Here is a 7,891-nt window from a genome sequence, read left to right as displayed (position 1 = left end):
AGATCAGGGCGTGCTGGCCGTCACGCGGAGGTGACGTAACCATGTGCACAATGCGGAAGCTAATAAAACAATAATAGAAATAGTAATACGAATAAATAAAAACTGGTTTACATGAAATGATAATAGGTGCAAACGTAAGTGTGACACAAGTTCAGAGCATAACGCCTAAAGCAGTCCAAACGAAAATGACCCAACAACAGTACACCCGAAGGTGGCCCTACGTTGGTGATCGTCTGTCAGAAATGCCGGGAAAGCCCTCTGGGAAACCACCAAACCTGCTAGACAACTAGAACTTGGAGGGGTGCAAAACAAAAGCGTGAGTGGGCAAAAACAAAGCTTTTCGAAAACCATTTAACAAATAAGTTCTAACCCCTCGCCGTAAAACCTGTATACTTCCTAGAAGATAAACATATGTACATATATATATATATATACCAATCATGCTCCAGGATATGCCATGCCAAATCTCACAACGAAATGCAAGTGCTCAGGTGAAAATCATATCAATATCATATAGTCTGGCAGCCGGAGTCACCTAACGTGACATGTACGGCTGAATCTAGAGCTCAATTCTCAATCTCAATAACTAAACCTGCCCACGAGTCGGAACCACCTAAAGTGGTCTGTACGACAGGCCTGGGTGTAATACATATAAACGCTCTAGTGCTACGATCACGTGAAGGCTGTGCGAATAATCGCGGGTCACCTACGAGTCGGAACCACCTAATGTGGTCTGTACGACAGGATTGTGCACTTAACTTGGATCCAAGCTAAGCGTGTGGTGCGGGAGGTGAACATCACGTGAAGGACTGTGCCCTACTCTAGGCGGGAGCACTAACACCGGGGGTGCAGGTTATGAGCTCTCTAAGCATCTTAAATCGCCACTGAATGTAAACATGAATAACACTTACCTGTGCGTCCGCAGCACCCAATATGCATATGTATATATAAACAATTAATAATGCAACTAATGATGCATAACAATGATAATGTAATGCATGGCATATGACAAATAACAATTCAAATCAATTTCTGGGAAAATATAAGTATATAGGTATATACGGAAAACCAAAAGCCCACTCACTGGTATGTGGAAGGGTCGTAGCTCCCCTGCCTCGAGTGACCATGCTCGTCCTCGGGATAGGTATCACCTATATGCGAAACAACTACAGAAACGTTAATTTTAAAGCACATAACCAACCTTTTGAAATAACTTCTCATACAATGCTCAAATGGGGTGTATGAATACACCAACGTGATCTACTCAACCTCAGGAACATCCCCATATTTTTAAAATAATTTTTCACCGCCGCACGCGCCCCCACGCGCAGGCCACGCGCAGGCACGTGCCTGGCACGCTGACGGCATCAACTGACGCCGTAAGGGAATATTCTGTTATCCCTAACGGTTTCCGTCAACGGCGTCAGGAATATTCCGTCAGACTTGACGGAATATTCCGTCGTCTTCTCCGGCGAGCCTCTGGCGCCGTCGCCTGCGCCAGAAAATCGGGAAAATTTCAAACTTCGATATCTTCTTCGTTTTTCAACCAAATTTCACAAAATTGTTACCAACTCCGGCCAACCTCGAAACTCGTGATCCCGACGTCCAAAACCTTCAAACGAACCATCCCGAGCCTCCTAGGGACCTCACCAAGCTTCCTACAAGCTTGAAATTTCCTAAAACGTGAGAAATCACGTGTGCATGAACAGTACCCGAAATCGGGCATCGTGGATTTGACGTGAAAACGAAGGTGTTCTTACCTGAAAAAGGTATGGTTGGACTCCTACAAGCCTCACGAGCTCGAATATGTGCTTGGATTCCACGATCTGTGAAGGTTTGATGGGTGTGTGGGTGTGTCCGTACGTTTCAAAGGAAATGGGAAGGGAATGGGGACTCGGGACAGTGTGCAAGAAACAGGAGGAAAGGTTGTGGTGTGTGGGAAAGTGTGTGTGGCCTACAACATGCCAACCAAACTCAAAAACAACCAATAAACGTAAAGAAATCGAACTAGGGGCAATTTTGTCTTTTCACACGTACGTTGTAATATTTCTAGGACGGGCTGTCACATAATAACTTGTAAATAATTTAATATTCAAACAAGGACATGAAGATAAGTCAAGGGACCTTGATCAAAAATGAAAAAGGAATACAGTTTTAATTAATGAGAAGGAGAAATTAGAGATAGGAACCTAATTTATTAAAAAGAAAACGTAAGTGGAGAGGTGATACGTTTTTTTAAGTATTTCTCAACTTGTATTATGATACGTGGTATACCAGCTCATGTTTTGGATACTTTGAAAAATCTTGCAATGGCACGGACATACTATCTATGTGACAGTTTGTTCAATCAAATAAAACGTCATATGGAGGGAAATTTACACATAGTTGTGTGGACCAAACATAATTGTGGTGATGTAGATTTGTGCCGTGAAGACCTTTCCCTTAAGAAAGCCGCAAACGACGAGTGGATACATGAACCCCTGCATAGAGCCAAAATGCATATGACGAGTGGAAACACAGTTCTTTTTTTATTATAACAGTGTATCTGTGTGATGTAAATATTTCTGTCATGGACGAGACATTGGATTTAAGATGAGGTACTAGGTATGAAAGCAATTTAAAACAATAAGAAGCGCTTATTTCCGCAAAGCTGTCCCTAAAATTACACAATTTGAAACATATTAACTCATTCGGCAAAAGAAAAACGTTTAAAATAGCATTCACCAAAAATAAAAAAGTCTAAAATTGAAACAAAATAAAGAGAAAGCTGGACCTTTGCTGGAAAAGAAAAGAAAAGAAACTAAAGAGAAAGTTGGGTTTTATTTGAATAAAAAAAAAAATTGATCTGCCAAATGACACTATTTATATCTTCACATATATTTACGAGTTGATCAACACATTACCGATATAAATATATTAAACTCGATCACATAGGTCATTAAGAAAAATGAGATTCTTTATCATTTCATAATATTGGACTTATTAGTTGAACAATGTTGTCTACATCAAGTCCCATATTCGAGTCGTTTCTCATACTGGGGACAACACAACGGGGATTGACACAATGGGTCTTAAAGCAAGAGGAACCTTGTACAATGTAGGGCAAATGAAGAATTTGACAAGGTATTTCATTTAATTACAATTGATTTTTGCAAATAGTAGATTATCTTGGTGGATAAAGAAAATCTGTTTATATAAGTTCATCTCTTCCATTCTCTTTATTTAGCTTAGACAATTAATTTATAATCAAAATTATTCATATTTTAAATCACTATATAAAAATCATTCATTAAAAAATAGCTTGCAATTGTTCCCCTTTTAAATTTCTGGTGCAACATGTTACAGACTGTAGGTTCAACAACTTTGATTATTTTATACCAAATTGTATATATATTTCCTGAAATTCAACCGCATTGGACGTGAAAGCCTTGTGGCACACTTTATCAAAGTTGCAAGTTTACGAAATTTTCAATTTTTGTATTAAAAATTTGACTAGGACGATTGGTAGAGGTCGTAATAATCTGGAATTTTGTAGTCAAGTGGATTTTTCAGAAAAATGATAATAATAATAATAATAATAATAATAATAATAATAATAATAATAGTAAGGGTGGGACTGGGGATAGAAAGAATGGCGAGGCGTGAGACGGAGAAGAGGAAAGGAATTTTATTTCGAAGAGAGTTGGGTTTCAATCATTTAATGATTTTTTTTTTTTTAAACAAAACGTAAACTACGTATTATAATAAAAGGCTTAAATGCTAAAATAGTCCATGTGTTTGAGTCATTGGGTCAATTTAGTCTTTGTGTTTTCAATTTGGTCAATTGGTCCTTGTATTTATCTTCGTTAGCCAATTAAGGACATTTTCATCTAATTTCTGTAAAAAAATTTATAAATTATTTTATATTTATTTATAAAATTATTTATTTGATTTAAAATTATTTAAAAATTAAATAATTTTGAAAATTAAAAGAAAAATTATTCTTGTCCTAACTCGCCGACCTCCTCCCTAACATTACCGCTCTCTTTTCTATGTCACAACCTTATTCATTTTTCATATTGGAAGCTTAATTTCTTATATGTGTTATTTTTCATTCATTTGCATTTTTCTGTAAAGAAAAAAGGTAATTATATCTCATATATTTTTTTCTTATGAATTTTTTAAAAAGATTGAATTTAATGTCCTTAATTGGCTAACAGTGATAAATACAATGACTAAATTAGCCAAATCAAAAACATAGGGACCGTTTTGACATTTAAGCCATAATAAAAACAAAAGAATATTAAAATTCATTGCATATTATAATCTCTACTAATTAATGAAACTCTCTTTGTCAACCAAGAGAGGGTGAAAGGACAAATTAGTCTTCTATCACACCAAAAAAAAATGATGGGCAATAATGTAATTTCACAGGTCCAAATTTTACTGTTTTTTATTAGAGCCTCACCTACAGGTAATATTAAAATACCTCCAATATTTAAAATAAAATAAAAAAACCAAAAACAAAAACCTCCCACTCCCCCCATGTTCTCTCTCTCTCTCCCTCTCTCATTCTTTCTAAAAAAATGTGTTCATACACACAAAATATGTAGGCAAATGCTAGTATAAATAAATAAATAAAAATTATTTACTTATATTACAACACGTCACGTAGCTTGGTTTGGATTGAAAACGCCAAATTTGAATTTGGTCAAAAGTGAAGATTGTAGCGTTGGAACATAAGTATTATAAAAGTGTTTAGCCGGCACACTTACGCAAAAGGCTAAGAAAAATATGCCATTACAAAAACAAAGAACATTCAAATTAAACCGCGTAAGGCTTTTTTTTTATTATTAATTTTATTTTAGTTTGTAATGTTAAATAAAAATTTGTTGAAAATTCAAGAGAGGTATATTAACATCTAAAGAGAAAATTGGAGCAATATTCTCTAAACTTTCATTCAATTGTAACTTTGGTTCAAAATAAAATTCTTTTAGACCATCTTCAATCAACATGTCCTAAATAAAACAATAAGAAGCGCTTATTTCCGCAAAGCTGTCCCTAAAATTACCCAATTTGAAACATAAACTCATTCGGCAAAAGAAAAACGTTTAAAATAGCTTTCACCAAAAATAAAAAGTCTAAAATTGAAACAAAATAAAGAGAAAGCTGGATCTTTGCAGGAAAAGAAAAGAAAATAAAGAGAAAGTTGGGTTTTATTTGAATAAAAAAAAAAAAAATTGATCTGCCAAATGACACTATTTATATCATCGCGTATATTTACGAGTTGATCAACACATTACCGATATAAATATATTAAACTCGATCACATTGGTCATTAAGAAAAATGAGATTCTTTATCATTTCATAATATTAGACTTATTAGTTGAACAATGTTGTATACATCAAGTCCTATATTCGAGTCGTTTCTCATACTGGGGACAACACAACGGGGATTGACACAATGGGTCTTAAAGCAAGAGGAACCTTGTACAACGTAGGGTAAATGAAGAATTTGACAGGGTATTTCATTTAATTACAATTGATTTTTGCAAATAGTAGATTATCTTGGTGGATAAAGAAATTCTGTTTATCTAAGTTCATTTCGAATTCAAACCATTCCATTCTCTTTATTTAGCTTAGACAATTAATTTATAATTAAAATTATTCATATTTTAAATCACTATATAAAAATCATTCATTAAAAAATAGCTTGCAATTGTTCCCCTTTTAAATTTCTGGTGCAACATGTTACTGACTGATAGTCAACCGCATTGAACGTGGAAGCCTTGTGGCACACTATATCAAAGCTGCAAGTTGACGAAATTTTCAATTTTTTAATTAAAAATTGGGCTAGGACGATTGGTAGAGGTCGTAATAATCTGGATTTTTGTAGTCAAGTGGATTTTTCAGAATAAGGGTGGGACTGGGGATAGGAAGAATGGCGAGGCGTGAGACGGAGGCGAGGAAAGGAATTTTATTTCGAAGAAAGTTGGGTTTCAATCATTTAATGAATTTTTTTTTAAAACAAAACGTAAACTACATATTATAATAAAAGACATAAATGTTAAAATAGTTCATGTGTTTTAGTCATTGCGTCAGTTTAGTCTTTGTGTTTTCAATTTGGCCAATTGGTCTTTGTGTTTATCTTCGTTAACCAATTAAGAACATTTTCATCTAACTTGTAAAAAAATTTATGAATTATTATATATTTATTTATAAAATTATTTAAAAATTAAAAATTAAAAGAAAAAGTATTCTCCTCCTAACTCGCCGACCTCCTCCCTAACATTACCGCTCTCTTTTCTATGTCACAACCTTAATCATTTTTCATAATGGAAGCTTAATTTATTATATGTGTTATTTCTCATTGATTTGCATTTTTTTTTTGTAAAGAAAAAAAGGTAATTATATCTCATATAATTTTTATTATGAATTTTTTTAAAAAGATTGAATTTAACGTCCTTAATTCGCTAACAGTGATAAATACGATGACTAAATTAACCAAATTAAAAACACAATGACTGTTTTGACATTTAAGCCATAATAAAAACAAAAGAACATTAAAATTCACTGCATATTATAATCTCTACTAAATAGTGAAACTCTCTTTGTCAACCAAAAGCGAGCGAAAAGATAAATTAGTTTTCTATCACACAAAAAAAAATGATGGGCAATAATATAATCTCACAGGTCCAAATTTTACTGTTTTTTATTAAATCCTCATCTACAGGTGATGTTAAAATACCTCCAATATTTAAAATAAAAAATAAAAAATAAAAAAAACCAAAATAAAAAACCTCCCACTCCCCCCACATTCTCTCTCTCTCTCTCTCTCTCTCTCTCTCTCTCTCTCTCATTTTCTAAAAAAATATGTTCATACATACAAAATGTGTAGGCAAATGCTAGTATAAATAAATAAAAAAAATTTGTTTACTTATATTACAACACATCACGTAGCTTGGTTTGGATTGAAAACGCCAAATTTGAAGTTGGTCAAAAGTGAAGATTGTAGCGTTGGAACAGAAGTATTATAAAAGTGCTTAGCCGGCACACTTACGCAAAAGGCTAAGAAAAATATGCCATTACAAAAACAAAGAACATTCAAATTAAACCGCGTAAGGTTTTTTTATTTTTTATTTTAATTTATTTTAATTTTAGTTTGTAATGTTAAATAAAATTTGTTGAAAATTCAAGAGAGGTATATTAACATCTAAAGAGAAAATTGAAGCAATATTCTCTAAACTTTCATTCAATTGTAACTTTGGTCCAAAATAAAATTCTTTTAGACCGTCTTCAATCAACATGTCAAATTATAACAGTTAAATCACAATTGATGGTTGATGTTGCAACATATAATCATATGTCAAATTTTGTGTTTCTCCAACCTAATTGTCAAATATTATTTATTAATGTAGAGCTTTAGATACTTGTATTTGTTAAAAAAAATGGTTGAAACAAAATTTGTATTGGCTAAAATGTAGTGGAATAAGAGACCCACAATTAAGCTAGTAAAAAATAAATTTGACGTTGATAATTTGACTCTAAAGAGCATCTCTAAAAGAAATGTCAAATATAATATGTCAAAATTATATTTGATGACTGATGTAGCCAATTGAATACAAATACTAAATCTTCTTCTTTTTCAATGAATGTGTCAAATATTTATTTTATTATTATATTGAGCCCCATAGTTTCACTAACTATTACTAAATAATTAAAGTTGATTTTAGTTTTTATACTATTGGTTGTTAATGGACACATGCATTAAAAATTAAATTAAATAATGTTGACTCATTCTTTGTTTGCTTTCAAAAAAGATAGCTCCAAAGTAAGGAGTCAAGTGACTCAATTGCCACATCATATATGGCATATCCATTGGAGAACACCTGAGTGTCTTTTGGTCCTGTTT

This window comes from Pyrus communis, chromosome 11, assembly GCF_041283825.1.
Source record: "Pyrus communis isolate YQ-2024b chromosome 11, ASM4128382v1, whole genome shotgun sequence".
Classification (NCBI taxonomy): Eukaryota; Viridiplantae; Streptophyta; class Magnoliopsida; order Rosales; family Rosaceae; genus Pyrus; species Pyrus communis.
Note: the sequence above shows the minus strand (reverse complement) of the source record.